Source organism: Nuphar pumila, chromosome 3 (assembly GCF_984573655.1).
Source record: "Nuphar pumila chromosome 3, dmNupPumi1.hap1.1, whole genome shotgun sequence".
Lineage (NCBI taxonomy): Eukaryota > Viridiplantae > Streptophyta > Magnoliopsida > Nymphaeales > Nymphaeaceae > Nuphar > Nuphar pumila.
The window spans coordinates 116481349-116496556 of record NC_143251.1 but is presented as its reverse complement, the minus strand read 5'-3'; positions in this window follow the sequence as shown (position 1 = coordinate 116496556).

Below are 15208 nucleotides of genomic sequence, written 5' to 3'. Positions count from 1 at the left end.
CAACAAGATGAAAGTTCCCATTCTAGAGGAGCATGCATTGCAAATAATCCTCAGCAATTTCTCTCAGCCCATGAGAAGCCTCATTGCCACTTCTCCAACAAAATCCTTTATCAAATTGATTGAGCGAGCCGAATGGCTTGAGGCAAGAATAGAAACCGGGCTTTACGAGGGCATGCCTCTGACCAAAAGCATCCAAGACCAGAAGAAGAAAGCGCAGTTCACTTATGCAGCTGATACCTCTGGCAATGATCATGATAGCAGCAGAAGAAACAGAAATGACAACAAGAATGGCTGGAACCACGACACAGCTCAAAGAGAGAAGTCTTCCAAGCAGAATAACAAGCCGTCTCAGTCTAACTTTCTGCAAAAAGAAAAGATAAAGCGCGGAGGTTGGAGTAATGATCGTGAGTTCACTCCTCTGAAGCAAACGCTCGAAGAAGCCCTTGAATTCATGCTGGCCAAGAGATTGGTTAAACTCCCAAAAGTCGCGGATCCTCCCACGGTCATGGGAAGGTTCACAAATCAATTCTGCAAGTTCCATCGAGCAGTGGGGCATGACACCGATCACTGCTTCGTCTTCAAAAATATTGTTCAGGATTCCGTCGACAAGAGTCTCTTTGTTGAAGACGAAGAGGAAGAAGAGCTAGCCGTCATGACCAAGTCTCTCCTGGGCTACTGAGAAGACTGAAGATGCCAGAATTCTCCTACTTTTCTCCCCTTTTCCAGTCACCTTGTAGGGGGTCAGTCAGCCCAATCCCTCTGTGACCTTTTGGTCAAAATACTTGTAAATATTTCAGTTCTTTGTTATCAGTTTTGCTCATCAATGAAATGTCAATTTTCATTTATATCTCTGATATCACAATACTTCCTTCCTCTGCCACATAGGGGCATTTGCTTTTGAAAATCTATATTTCAAAAATCTCTTCATCGGCTTCTATTAAAACCATATTTTTTTCCTGTTCTTTTCAGAATGCGGAACCAATTCTGATATCATTCACGAGAGAAATGATATTACCTATGAGGGTTTTTCAAAAATCATGAAATTTTGAAAGTCTTTATAAACAAAAAGTTCAAATGTTCTTTTATCCAACTTTGTCAAAGATCAACCCTCGTGTTGATCGTATTTTCCAAAAAAAAATAGGTTTTTGAACCATTGCATTAAAAAATCAACCCTCATGTTGATCATGTTTTCTAAAATAGGTTTTTGAACCATTGCATTGAAGGATCAATCCTTGCATTGATCTTATCTTCCAAAATGGGTTATAAATCATCATATTCAAAGATCAATCCTTGCGTTGATCTTATCTTCCGAAATGGGTTATAAATCATCATATTCAAAGATCAATCCTTGCATTGGTCTTATCTTCCAAAAACGGGTTTTAAATCATTATATTCAAAGATCAACCCCTGTGTTGGTCTTATCTTCCAAGATTGGTTTTTAAACATTATCTTCAAACATCAACCCTTGTATTGATCTTATTATCAGTCTCGAACTGTTGTTTTTAGAAACCAGATCTATTATTGATCTTCTTCTTCAAAAATAGGTTTTCAAACCATTGCCTTCAAAAATTGACTCTCATGATGATCTCTCATATTTGATTTAAAGGATCAGATCTCGCGCTGATCATTCTTCTTGCAGTGGATTTTTCTTCCCAAAAATGATTTCTCACCTATCTTTTAATAAACATTTTTCCTTTCAAGATCCCATATGCAGGCAGGATCAGAAAAACCCATTTCTTTCAAATCTTATAAATTTCCAGCTAATTTTATTATCTTTTATCAGTTTCATTCATTTTATTTATATTTTTTATCAAGTTTTATATCAATTTTATCAAATTTTATCAAGTTTTATTAAATTTTCTTCAATCTTATCAAATTTGAACCCTTTCAGGTTAAGGGATAAACCTGATGCCTCTTTTCAATGAGGTACTCTTTTATTCTGTGTTCCCTCTCAGGTTAAGGGATAAACCTGACCCTTGTTGTCCGAGGTGTTCCCATTCAGGATAAGGGATAATCCTGAAACCCCTCTTAGAAGCAATAATGCTACCTATGAGAATTCTTTTGCAAAATACAAGTTTTATCAATCTTTATTGATTTTCTAGATTTATATCAATTTCCCTTCATTAAATTTCCTTAAATTCTATTCTTTTCCCCCTTCAGGATAAGGGATAATCCTGAAAACACCGACAATCATCCTTGCTAAATTCTCAAGTACCTTAGAATGTCGGTGTCCCTTTTTCTTCAAATCTCCGCTAGAAAACCCAGTACTCATACTGGGGCACTTTTTTGGAAAATCTAGTATTCATACAGGTAAGCCTAGCACTCGCGCTAGTGTCTGGCTGACCGATCAGTTAGCCCCTCATGTTCAGTCTTTGCACTAACCATTCATCAAAAAATCAAAGCTCTAAATCCAATTTTGACCTTCGGGTTATTCAAATCTCAATTTCAAACCTTCAGGTCACAATCTTTCCTCAATTTTCCTTAAATTCTGTCAGTCTTCTCCTATCCCTTCTCATCAATTCTCCTTTGAGATTTGAGTTTCGACTCGAACTTCCAACTCTTTCCTTGAGATTCGAGCTTTGACTCAAATTTTCCGGCCTTCCTTTGAAGATTTAGGTCTTAACTCGAGTCTTCTTTCCTTCAAAAATCTGAACTTTCAAGTTTTCCTTCGAGATTCGAGCCCTGACTCGAATTTTTCTGCTTTCCTTCGAAGATTTGAGTTTTATCTCAAATTTTCTTGCCTTCAATAAATGAATTTTCAAAGTTTCCCTTCGAGATTCGAGCCCTAACTCGAATTTTCCCGCTTTCCTTCGAAGATTTGAGTTTTATCTCGAATTTTCTTGCATTCAATAAATGAATTTTCAAAGTTTTCCTTCGAGATTCGAGCCTTGACTCAAATTTTTTTGCTTTCCTTCGAAGATTTGAGTTTTATCTCGAATTTTCCTGCCTTCAATAAATGAACCTTCAAGTTTTGATTCGAGCCCTCACTCGAACTTTCCTGCTTTCCTTCGAAAATTTGGGTTTTATCTCAAGTTTTCTTGCCTTCAACAAATGAACCTTCAAGTTTTGATTCGAGCTCTGATTCGAATTTGTCTACTGTTCTTCAAAAATTTGAGTTTTATCTCGAGTTTTCTTGCCTTCAATAAATGAATTTTCAAGTTTTCCTTTGAGATTCGAGCCCCGACTCGAGCCTTCCAAAACTTGAGTTTCAACTCAAATTTTCCAGTTTTCCTTATAAAATCTGAATCCCGATTCGAATATTCTTTCAAAGGCTTACCTTCAAAATCCAGTTTTATGCCAAACTTGCCTTCAGAACTTTAAATTTATATTCACCTTCAAAATTCAGTCTCGTGTTGGATTTTCCTCCAGAATCCCACTGATGTGTCAAAACTTGATGTTAAGCAAAGTTTTCGTCATCAAGGATTTCAATAATATCTTGCCAAATTGCCATAAAATAGTTGTTGATCTCAGACTTTTATTATATAAAGAATTTCCTCCAATCTCCTTTAGTATTCCTTCCAAAAGGGCGAAGATTTTGTGAAAAAAGACTCAAACTTCAAATTTTCTGTTGGTCAACCAAGAGGATGAAGAAAAAAATCCTCGATGTGACTGGCGAAGGAAAACTCAATGACGCTGAAAAGCCATAAGTGAGTTGATATTGATCATAGCTATGGCACATTCTTAAAGATTATTCTTTGGCAGTAAGATAGTGGAAATATCCTGGGCAGTAAAAAGAGAACCTACTCAATCCATATCTCCTCAGTCATTTGAGCTGCAATCAAATATCCGCAAAAGGGATCTCTCAAATGTCGTCAAGATGAAGACGAATTATGCGAGCTAGATCCCTGGGGCCAAAGAAGATTCGGATCATCTTCGAGATAAAGAAGTTTGTGAAGGATCTTTCTAGAGAAAGTTTAGATCACCGTCGAGATGAAGGCGAGTGTGATTAACCTACCGACAAACCCTAAAAGATATTTGATTTTTGCTATCATCTAAAGACCTTTTAACATCAAGCCTAATCCCTGAGAAAGAAAAAAAAGGAGCAGAACATCTCCAAGATGAAGGAGTTTGTGACGTACCCTTCTTCGAAAAAAAGAGAAAAGTCAGGACATCTCCAAATGAAGGATGATGTAAAAAGCCCAAGAAAGCTCCATGACTCAAAAGAGTGCAAGAAGATCATCATGGAAAAATGCCCAGGATATCAAACTGCCCAAACTGCCAAGAATCTTCTTTATCTATGTAAAATTCTTCTATCAATATCTTTTCATTCAAATGCTTTTATGAAGCTAAGAATGTTTCCTCTCTTTTCATATGAAAGAAATTGATAGCTTCCTTGAAGAAAACCAACAACAAAAATTTGACTTTGATTCTGAACTCTATAGAGTTAACCTGGTTGGGGGTAATACTCTAGGTGGAAGAAGAAACATCTTTCGAAAATACTTACCTTCAATTACCTTGAAACAACTATAATTTTATCACTTTGGCAATATTTTTCCAGCTTTCCTAATAAAAAAATAAGAACTTGACATCCGTTTTGATACATCTTGGTGTTAGCTTCTTCGTCTTTCGCTTTGTCGAAAGACTCGCCTTCTCCTTGATAAAAGGATTGCCTTCTTCGTCTTTCGCTTTGTCGAGAGACTCGCCTTCTCCTTGCCAAAAGGATTGCCTTCTCCATCTTTCGCTTTGTCGAAAGATTTGCCTTCTCCTTGATAAAAGGATTGCCTTCCCCGTCTTTCGTTTTGTCGAGAGACTCGCCTTCTCCTTGCCAAAAGGATTATCTTCTTCATCTTTCGCTTTGTCGAAAGATTCACCTTCTCCTTGATAAGAGGATTGCCTTCTCCGTCTTTCGCTTTGTCGAGAGACTCGCCTTCTCCTTGATAAAAGGATTGCCTTCTCCGTCTTTCTCTTTGTCGAGAGACTCGCCTTTTCCTTGATAAAAAGATTGTCTTCTCCGTCTTTCTCTTTGTCGAGAGACTCGCCTTCTCCTTGATAAAAGGATTGTCTTCTCCGTCTTTTGCTTTGTCGAGAGACTCACCTTCTCCTTGATAAAAGGATTGCCTTCTTCGTCTTTCGCTTTGTCGAGAGACTCGTCTTCTCCTTGATAAAAAGATTGTCTTCTCTATCTTTTGCACTGTCAAAAGATTTGCCTTCTCCATCTTTTTGCTTTGATCGAAAGATTTGCCTTCTCCTTGATTAAAAGATCGCCTTCTTCATCTTTTACTTTTATCGAAAGACTTGCCTTCTCCTGTCAAAATGATTGCCCTCTTCATCTTTCGCTTTGATCGAAAGGTTTGCCTTCTCCTTGCTAAAGGGATTGCCATCTTCATATTTCACTTTTGCCTTCTCCTTGCCAAAAGGATTGCGATCTTCATATTTCGTTTTCACATTCTCCTTTCCAAAAAGATTGCCCTCCTCATCTTTTTGCTCTAATCGAGAGATTCACCTTCTTCTGTCAAAATGATTGCCTTATTCATCTTCCGCTTTAAATCAAAAAAAAAAATTTGCCTTCTCCGATTGCCCTCTTCATCTTTCACCTTGTCAAAAGATTCGCCTCCTCAGATCGCCTTATTCATATTTCGCCTTGTCAAAAAATCACCTTTCTCCTGTTACAAGGATCGCCCTATTCATCTTTTCACACCCTCGAAGGGTTTGCCTCCTGTTACCTTATTCATCGTTCATTGCCTCATATCTTCTCATTTTTTCATCTCTCACATTTTCAGAAGAATTGCCTCATTCAGCTAAAGTATCTCTCATGTCCCATCACAGTTTCTCCATTTGGGAATTTTGTATGGTCGCACCCACTCAGGTTAAGGGTCAAACCTGTATTCTTTGCGAGAGGTCATTAAATTCAAAAGCTATCCCCTTTTTCAAAGCTTTAGGGAATCTCATTTTCCTCCTTTTGTAAAGTTCTTTCGGATTTGTTCGTCCAAACTCCGAAGGTCCCATCATGGTCTCTTCACTCGAGGATTCCGTATGGTCGTACCCTTCAGGTTAAGGGTTAAGCCTGAACCTCGTGCCAATGAGGTATCTTCCTTTTCAGGTTTTGGTTTAAAGCCTTAGTCTTGTTTCAACGAGGTTCCTCGTTTCAACGAGATGTTTTCTTTCAGTCCCATCATGGTTCTCCCCATCGAGGAATCCATGCTTTGTATATCCATCCAGGACAGGATCCGACTTGAGCATCATCTTCCTTTCCAAAAAAATGTCCCATCAAGGTTATCATATATTCCTTTCCTCATTCAGATCATCTTGATATATCTTCGTCCCATCCAGGTTAAGGGCTAAACCTGAGTCATTCCACAAGGCTGATCTAGTCTCACCCACGAGACTTGATCTAAATTCTTTACCTTTCATTACTTTGAGATCTTCACCCAAAGTCCCATCACGATTTTTTCATTTTCTACTCAATCATATCATTTTCAATGATTTCGTCTTCCCAAAGCCATTCAGGATAAGGTATTAAGCCTGAGAAGCCATGTCTTTCAAATCAATTCTTTCACACCCAGTTCAGACCTGCTGACTAGGGCATTTTTCAAAATTTGGAGTATTTTCTTTGCCACTAAGCTCAACTTTTTAACCGGCTTATTACAAAGAGGGGCATCTGTAAACACCCCAAATTTTTCAAAATCTTTCAAATATTTCCTTTTTGCCCCTGATGTCACTTTCTGAGCAATTGAGTCACAATTCTAGTTCATTTCCCACTGTTTTACTAAGATTAAATTCATTTTATATATCTAACTCAATTTCGGATCCGGATCCAGATAAAAGATCCAAATCTGAGCTTCGTCGTCCAAATTTTAAATTAAATTTTCAAAATTACCAGAATTACTTTTGAAAAGCTCTAACAAGTTCGTCCGGAATCCGTTTGGATCCATCGTGCTATATTCCTCGATTCAAGGTTTAAAACTCGAATATTTTCTCAAAACTCGGGTCCAAACCCATTCTTCTGAAGAAATTTCCCCAAAATGGCCTGAAATTCTCGGAAAAATACTTTTGTAAATATTTCTCAGAAAAATAAAAAAAAAAATTGTTTAATCTTTGTTTTCCTGTAAAATCTTAGTTTTTTGTTCCAAAAATATAAAAAAAATGAAAAAATAATATGAAAATAAAAAAAATTGGAAAAATATAAGAAAAGCAAATGGTTTTAAAGCTTGAAAGAGTGGAACTTTGCTAAAAACCTCATTTTAAAACCACTTTTCAAAACTTTTCTTAAAAGGAACCCCCCTTGGGAATTTGAGAAAATTTGCAACGGTCACTCCCGTTCGCACCATCCATCGCTTCTCTCCCGATCGATGACCTTCCATCCCCAACTGCTTCATAATCTGGAGGATTTGAGCCTCTCTTTAAGAAGAGACCTCCAAGCTTCTACGAATCCATCCATTCCTCACCTCCTCATTACGCTTCTTCTCGACGTTTCTCCTTTTTCTTCCCTCTTTTTATCTCTTCGATCCCTCCTCTCCTTCTGGTGCTCTCCAATGAGCAGGAAGATCGGCCATCCCTGCAACATTCCGGTAAGTCTCCCTTCTCTTCCTTTACTTTCCTGATTTTCTTTGACTTTTCTGTTTCGGATTTCCAAGTAACGCACTATGGATGGTTTTCGAGTTACCTGTAGTAACCTCAAAACTTCCCTGTGCTATATCAAAGGAACGATCTCGTTCCCACATTTCATTATTTCTGTTTGTCTTCATATTTTGCTATTTTGTTTTGTTTTGTCTTATTTTATTTTTTTTATATATCCTATTTGGTTTCAATTCCCCTTTTTTGTCTTGATTTTCTAGATGATCATCCAAATTTGCCGTTCCCTTTGTGATTCACTTATATGCCCTGCTTCATCTCAAAGATTTGATAATATTTTGATCTCCCTTTTATTCTGTGAAATATTGTTTTCCTTTTTGGTCATTTGTTGATTTTGATTATCGCGTGGATTTAAATTTCCTATACATATCTTAACTTTTTCTTTTCTTTTGCTGTTGATCTGAATTTTTTTTGATCGATTTTAACCTGAGACATCGCATGCAACCCCCGTGTATTATCCTCTTTCACCAGGATATCAGCGTGATTTCATTGATATAGAGATGCTTGCCACAAGTTATTGGATTAGGTAAAAAAAAGGAACTTTTTGAGTAACTCTCATCTTGAGACAGCAAAAACCAGAGGAATGTTGGTTATAGAATCTGTAGTGTCGTCAATACCTTCCTGGTAATTGCCTTTACAGGTTTACATCCTTCAGCAGCATAAGTTTGAATATAAATGGCCCCATTGTTCTTGCAATTCCCTGTATTTTTTTTCTTTTTTTTTCACTCTTTGAGCTGTTTGAGGTCCTATGATTTGCACTTTGTATACTTATTACCCATAGATCAGCGCATAGACCATCTCTGTAACTACTAGACTGAGATAATGTTTAACGATTGTGAATATTATATGATCTTGTTACCATTTTTTTTCTGGTGCCGTTGAAGAAAGAGATTTCAGCCCTCGCTCCTTAACACCTTTTGTTTATAGCCTCTATAAAATCCTTGACTCTGTTGGCTAATAAAAGTCCCCTTACATGATGGATGACACCCTACGTAAGTAAGGAAAACCACCTCAAAAAACATATCCAGATTTATTGCTTTGAAATTCATAGGATATGTGAGTCTTTGCATTTGGAAGCTGGAGTGAAAATTGTCTCTTGTGCCAGTGTGAGATACACTAAATATCAAAGGGGAAATCAACGTCTTCTCAGTAGTTGTGGTCTCTTCAAGTAGGCCATACGTGGTTACTGTTGAATCTGCAAAAGCAAAGAAGATGGGCCTTTTAATAGTTGGAAGCAATATGGGGATTAGGTTCCTCATAGCTGAAAGTTCACATTCGTGGAAGCCATTCATCACATATGGCCCAGCAAAAGCTTCCAGCTATGACGTAAACTCTTGGCAGGGACAAAGCTTATCAATTTAGAACCTACATCTACCTTGTATGATTATCTTCATACATTTGAGAAGGTTATGGAAGGCTACAATTTTATATTGGTTGAAAGCTTAGGTAAGTTTGGTGTTCCTGCTACAAGTCAGCCATGTTTGTTTGACAAATATATTGTATAGTATTTGAGTAGCAGTTTAGTTCATGGTAAGGATGGTTCTGAAGGTGCTGCACCCAACTGTCTTCATGAGGAAGTTAACATTATTATCTCAGTTTAAAGCACTTCTCATCTTCTAAAGAAATGGTTGATTTCTTTTCAGGAGCAATTGATTACCAAGCCATTGAGCTATATCAGAATCTTCATTATCAATTGGTGAGGTGGGTATACAAAACCAAGGCCAATCGACTGTCATGATGGGAGCCAGTTCACAGGAAATGAACTGTTAATGTATTTCAATTGTCGTTACTATTCATGTATATACCGCATTTGCATTTCTTATATTATATTCACCATGTGTGTTTATCAATTCATCTTCACCATCATATTCCAGCTTACCACCACCGTCATCCAGCTCCACTACCTACAGTTCATTAGCTCATTTTCTCTCTCATGTCATATATATATATATATATATATATATACATATACCTATATATATAACATATGCATGTATATATACATGTGTAATAAGCATATATATCATCTTTCCATCATTCATGTCTTGGTATATGAACATTTTTTAGATATCCATAAGATATATGCCATTTTTTCTTCTATTTCCATGTTAACCCAGTTGTTTTGCACGGAATATTTGGAAAATATCATTACTTGTAGTTGTAATTTCAATTTTAAATGTTGTAATAAATTAGATCTTAATGAGAATTTATATTTTCTGCACTAGATAGAATGAATGAGCATATAAATGTTATAAATCACTTGCTTCCATGTCATTTTTATCTCATTTTTTCGAAAACCTCACAATGGTGAAACACGAATGGCACGTGCACCATTCTAATAGGAGGTGATTAATTCTAAGTTGATGATTTGCATCAATGGCCATAGTCAGGATGTGAACAAAACTTAGGATTTTCATCTTTTATGAAATAACATTGGATCCACACTGGATCATTTTTAAAATTCATCATATTTTCTTTAAATATTTTCCTCTTTTATCAGAGTTTAATTTAAAATTAACTCAATATATACAAATGGTCATAGTCAAGGTATATTGAGAGTTAATTTCATTTTAAAACTCTATAAAAGCATCAAAATATGTTTTATTCTTCGCCTGAATTTAAATATAGATTATTATATAATATATTCAATGACCATAGTCAAGGATGTATTATATTTTTAATCTTATTTTAATTCATTTAAAGAATGAGATATGCTTTTCAAAATCCGATTTTTAATTCTTTAAATTCATTCATCATTTATGATAGAATTGCATCATATTTCCATAATTCTTTTTCAGAAATCCAAGTGATTTCCTTCAGATATCTTCTTCACTTCTCAAATCAATTTTCAACTCTTGTAAATTCAAATATCATTTTTGGATTCTAACTTTAAATTCGAAGTCCAATTTGACTTTGAAATTCATTTGTATATCTAAAATTCAAATTCTAATTCAAATCAAATCTCAAAGTTCAATTTAACTTTGAAATTCTTGATTCATCTTCTAAATTTCAGATTCAAGCTTCAAATTCAAAGTCCAATTTGACTTTGAAATTCATTTGTATATTCAAAATTCAATTCTCAAATCAATTTTGAAATTCCAAACCCAAAGTTAGATCCAAATTACATCTTGGATTCTAGATTTCGGATCCATTTCCCATTTAGGATTCTGGACCCAGAATCCAACTTCACTTTGGATCTCAAACTTCAGATCCAATTCCATTTTAGGACCCAGAATCCAACTTCACTTTGGATCTCAAACTTCAGATCCAATTCCATTTTAGGATCCAGAATCCAATTCTACTTGGGATCTTAGAATTCAGATCCAATTCCATTTTAGGATCCAGAATCCAATTCTACTTTGGATCTCAGACTTCAGATCCAATCTTATTTTGGATCTGGAATCCAACTCCACTTTTGAATCTCAGACTTCATATCCCATTTCATTTTAGGATCCAGAGTCCAACTCTATCTTGGATCTCAGATTTCAGATCCTAAACCCGTTTTGAGATCCAAAATCCATTTTATGATTCAGAATCCAATTCCATCTTGGATTCCAGATCTTGGATCCAATGCTATCTAAGATCCAGAGTCCAATTCCATTCCTAATCCTAGATTTCAAATCCCATCTGGACTTCTTAAATCTATTTTTAAATTCCATTTGGATTTCTCAAAAATCCAAGTTCCATCCTGATATCAAACTTCAAATATGAAATTCAATTCCATTTTCAAATTTCATCTCTTCTCCTAAATCCAAGATTCAGAGTCCATTTTTGACTTTGAAACTTTATCTCCTTTTTATCTCAACTTCAAATCCCAATTTATTTTCCCAAAACCCTGATTATTTCAAAAGACTTAGAACTTTAAATCTCAAGTTCTAAGTTAAAAACCATTTCTTCACTCTATTATCAGATTCATCTGAGAAACACTTGGAGATTTTCCAAATCACTTTCCAAAAGAGCATACATTCTTGCATTGCACAAGCATGATTCTTTGTGCATTTAGACTTGGAATAAATTCTTAGATAATATTTAGGCAAAGCAAAAGGCATAAATTCGATCCTTGTTTCGATTACCTCTGGTAAATGCGCCAAGAACAGACGAACCTCGTACCGACGAGCGAATCCCGTCTCTCCATTTTCCCGCAATATATTTCAAAACGGAGGCGAATAATTTTCTAAATATTTTCAAATCAAGGTCAAGTGAGACCCCGCAAAAGAGTTCCTCTCTCTCTTTTCTTTCTTTCTTTTCTCTTCTCTTCTCTCTTCTTTTCTTTCTTTTATTTTCTCCCTTCAAAAAGGAAGAAAAAGAGGTTAGAAAAGGAAAAGAGAAGGAAAAGAGAGAAACCACAAGAGAGGAAAAATTTTGCGATGATCACATCACTTCACTCTACTGAACATTTCTCACCAATTTTCTAAAAATGGCAACATTTCTTGACAATTCGGTCCAGAAGTTCAGTTGAGTCAGTGTCTTGTCAGTCTCTGTGAGTTCTAAAACCTTAGAATTCGGCTCAATTTAGTTCATTTCAGTTCAATCCATCTCAAAACTCAATTGTCAGTGTCACTTTGGCCCGACAGAGATAAAAATAATTTCTTGAACTATTTTGCCCATTTTTGTCTATTTTACCACTTTCTGAGCTGATACAACTGTTAATTGGGGTCCAATACCTGAAATCCTTTTTTCAGGGTTTGTATTTCACATAACATTTCATGTCATTCTTTATCATTTCTCATCATTTCATTTGCATTTCATTGCATTTTATCTTATTTTCGAGATCCAGTACTCTGATTTTTCTAAGCATCTATTCAGATATGAGTTTAAAATATTTGTTTCAAAATTCATTTTAAAAACCTGGGTTTTAAATCAATATATGCTATTTGGCCAACCCCTAGGGCTTTGCATTTCTTATTCCAAAAACATTTTCTTCAGAAAAACAATCTGGGTTTGTTTTAGAATCAATTTTCAACTGATTTCAATCCTTAGATGAGACCGAGTTAGATGGTGTCACTTTTGGATTCCTTCATTTGTCGAATTTCTCAAAAATTCTAGAGTCCTAGTCGGACCAGGACTCTATCTTTTTATCTTTTTAAATCTTTTCAAAACTCCATTATGTTTTTAAACCAGTTGTGGTCATATCCTTTGCACATTTCTGTCATTTTAGTTAAAATTTTAGAGTCCTAGTTGGATCAGGACTCTTTTTCAAGAGTTCTAGTCGGATCAGAACTCTACCTTTTACTACCCCTTTTACATGTTTTTTAGAAAACCTTTTAAAATCTTTCATTTGGCCAAAATCCTAGAATAATAGTTGGATTAAGACTCTTTTTTAAGAATCTTAGTCAGATCAGGACTCCTCTTCAGAGTTTCAGTCGGATTAGGACTCTATCTTTCGCGACTATTTTAGCTATTTTTAATCAAATCTTCAAATTTTTTCGAAATGAGTCAAAAACTCAGAGTTTTAGTCAAACCAGGACTCTATTCAAAGAGTCCTAGTTGGACTAGGACTCTGACCCTGATCTCAATTTTGAGAGAATCTTTCCAAAATCTCTTCATTTATCTTTCCAAATTTCAAAATTGTTACACTTTTACCATTGAGTTTCAAAATTCTAGGATTCTATCTCAGAGTTTTGATCGAGTCCTGATCGAATCAGGACTCTATCCTGAGTTCATTTTCTCACTTCATTTTTACTGATTTTCAAAAGTTCTTTTTGAAATCTCATCATTAGTTTTTTAGAAAATCAAGAATTCTCAGAGTCCTTTTCGAATTAGGACTCTTCCTCAGAGTCCTAGTCAGATCAAAATTTTGAACTAGACTTCAATTTTTATCTTATTTTTACTTGTTTGCCAAAATCTTCTCATTTGTTTTCTCAGAAAATCCAAAATTTAAAAGTCCTAGTCAAAATAGGACTCTGTCCTCAGAGTTCCAGTTGGACCAAAAATTTGTTCTGATTTCACTGTTTATTGCCATTTTCATTGGTTTTTACAAATTTTTTACCAGTTTTTCAAAAAAGACTCAAAATCTAGAGTTCCAGTTCGATCAGAACTCTGTCTCAGAGTCCTAATCTGATCAGGACTCTATTCTGAATATTGTTTCTATCTATATTTTCATTTTTTTCATTTGTTTTTCAAAAATTAGTCTATTTTACAAAGTTGCAGTTGATTCAGGACTGTATTTCAGAGTTTTGGTTGAGTTAGGACGCTAACCCTGACTGCATTTTCTGACTTATTTTACCAGTTCTGATAAAATCTTTCAAAAACTTCTTCATTTGACTTTCAAAATTCTAAAATCTCAAAGTCCTAATTGGTTCAGAGCTCTGACCCAGAGTCTTAGTTCGCTTAGAACTCTGTTTTTAAAACCTTTGAATTTCATCTTTTGATTTTAGCTCTTTTTCAAAGCTATTTTTAGTCTCTATTTCAAAATTTTCAAAACTCTGATGTGGGGCCCACTCAGTTGGCGCCATATCTAGAGGAGTTCTGACCCAGTCAGAACTACGTGCCATTTCAAAACCTTCAATTCCAAGTTTACTTTTGAATCTCTTTTGAAAAAACTCTCATTTTCAAGTTTTAAAATCATTTTTGAAAATTCAAGTGGGGCCCACTCTGGGTGGCGCCACATTTGAAGAAGTAAGGGTTAGACTAGGGTTAGTCAGTGGTTTAGTTAGATTAGAGGTTTATAAGAGTCAAATTTAATTTTGAAAATCCATCTTTACATTGGTTTATAACTATTGTTTTAAAAAGCTTTAAATTGGAATTTTAAAAACCAATGTGGGCCCACACTAGGTGGCGCCACATTTGGATGGTTTTCTACGTCAATTAGAAGTCTAATTAGATATTGATTAGGTAGTCAGGGTTAGAGATAGTTAGGTAATCGCACATGAAAATTGCCCCCCCCCCCCCCTTGAGAAAGCCAATTAGTAAAGAGTTTAGAATTTTCCAAACTCTTTAACTAAAAACCTAAAAATTTCTGTAAATAGTGGCCATTGGGGGGTCGACCACTATTCTTTCCTCAACAGATTCTCCAAGCTTCTCTCTCCTCCCAGCTGCTTCCCCCATTGCTGCAATCATCCAAGGTAATTTTCTATCATATTATTTCATGCTTTTACTAGTTTTTTCATGTTTTACCTTGGATTTCACTATGGGCGCCCCTTGAGTTCATGGATTCAACCATGATTTTTTATCAAGAACTCTAAAATCAACCCAAGAAAGTGATCTAACTCAAATTGATGGGTTTTTCAAGGATTCTAATCCATTAGAACCGATGTGAGGTATGTTTTCTATGTTCTTAACCGACGAAATATGCGATTTACCCATTAAATGGGCTAAATTCATCATTTCAAAGGTAAAATCAATTTTCATCATAAATTTTCTATATTTTTTTATTTTCCTGTCATATTAAGGCTTATTTCATGTGTTTCAGCATTAAATTAAGTTTTGTTTTGCTGTTTAGGTATTTTTTATTGTTAAATCATGTTTTTTTTAGGGTTTTATTAGATTTTCATGTGTTTTGATTCTAGATATGTAGAAATCATGCTATTTAATATTTAAATCTCTGTTAGAAATTTTTTATTTTTTTATGTGCAGTCCACGGATATGTCAGTGAGCCCCTGTAAAAAATCAAAGCTTTTGGGATTCGGGAACCCTG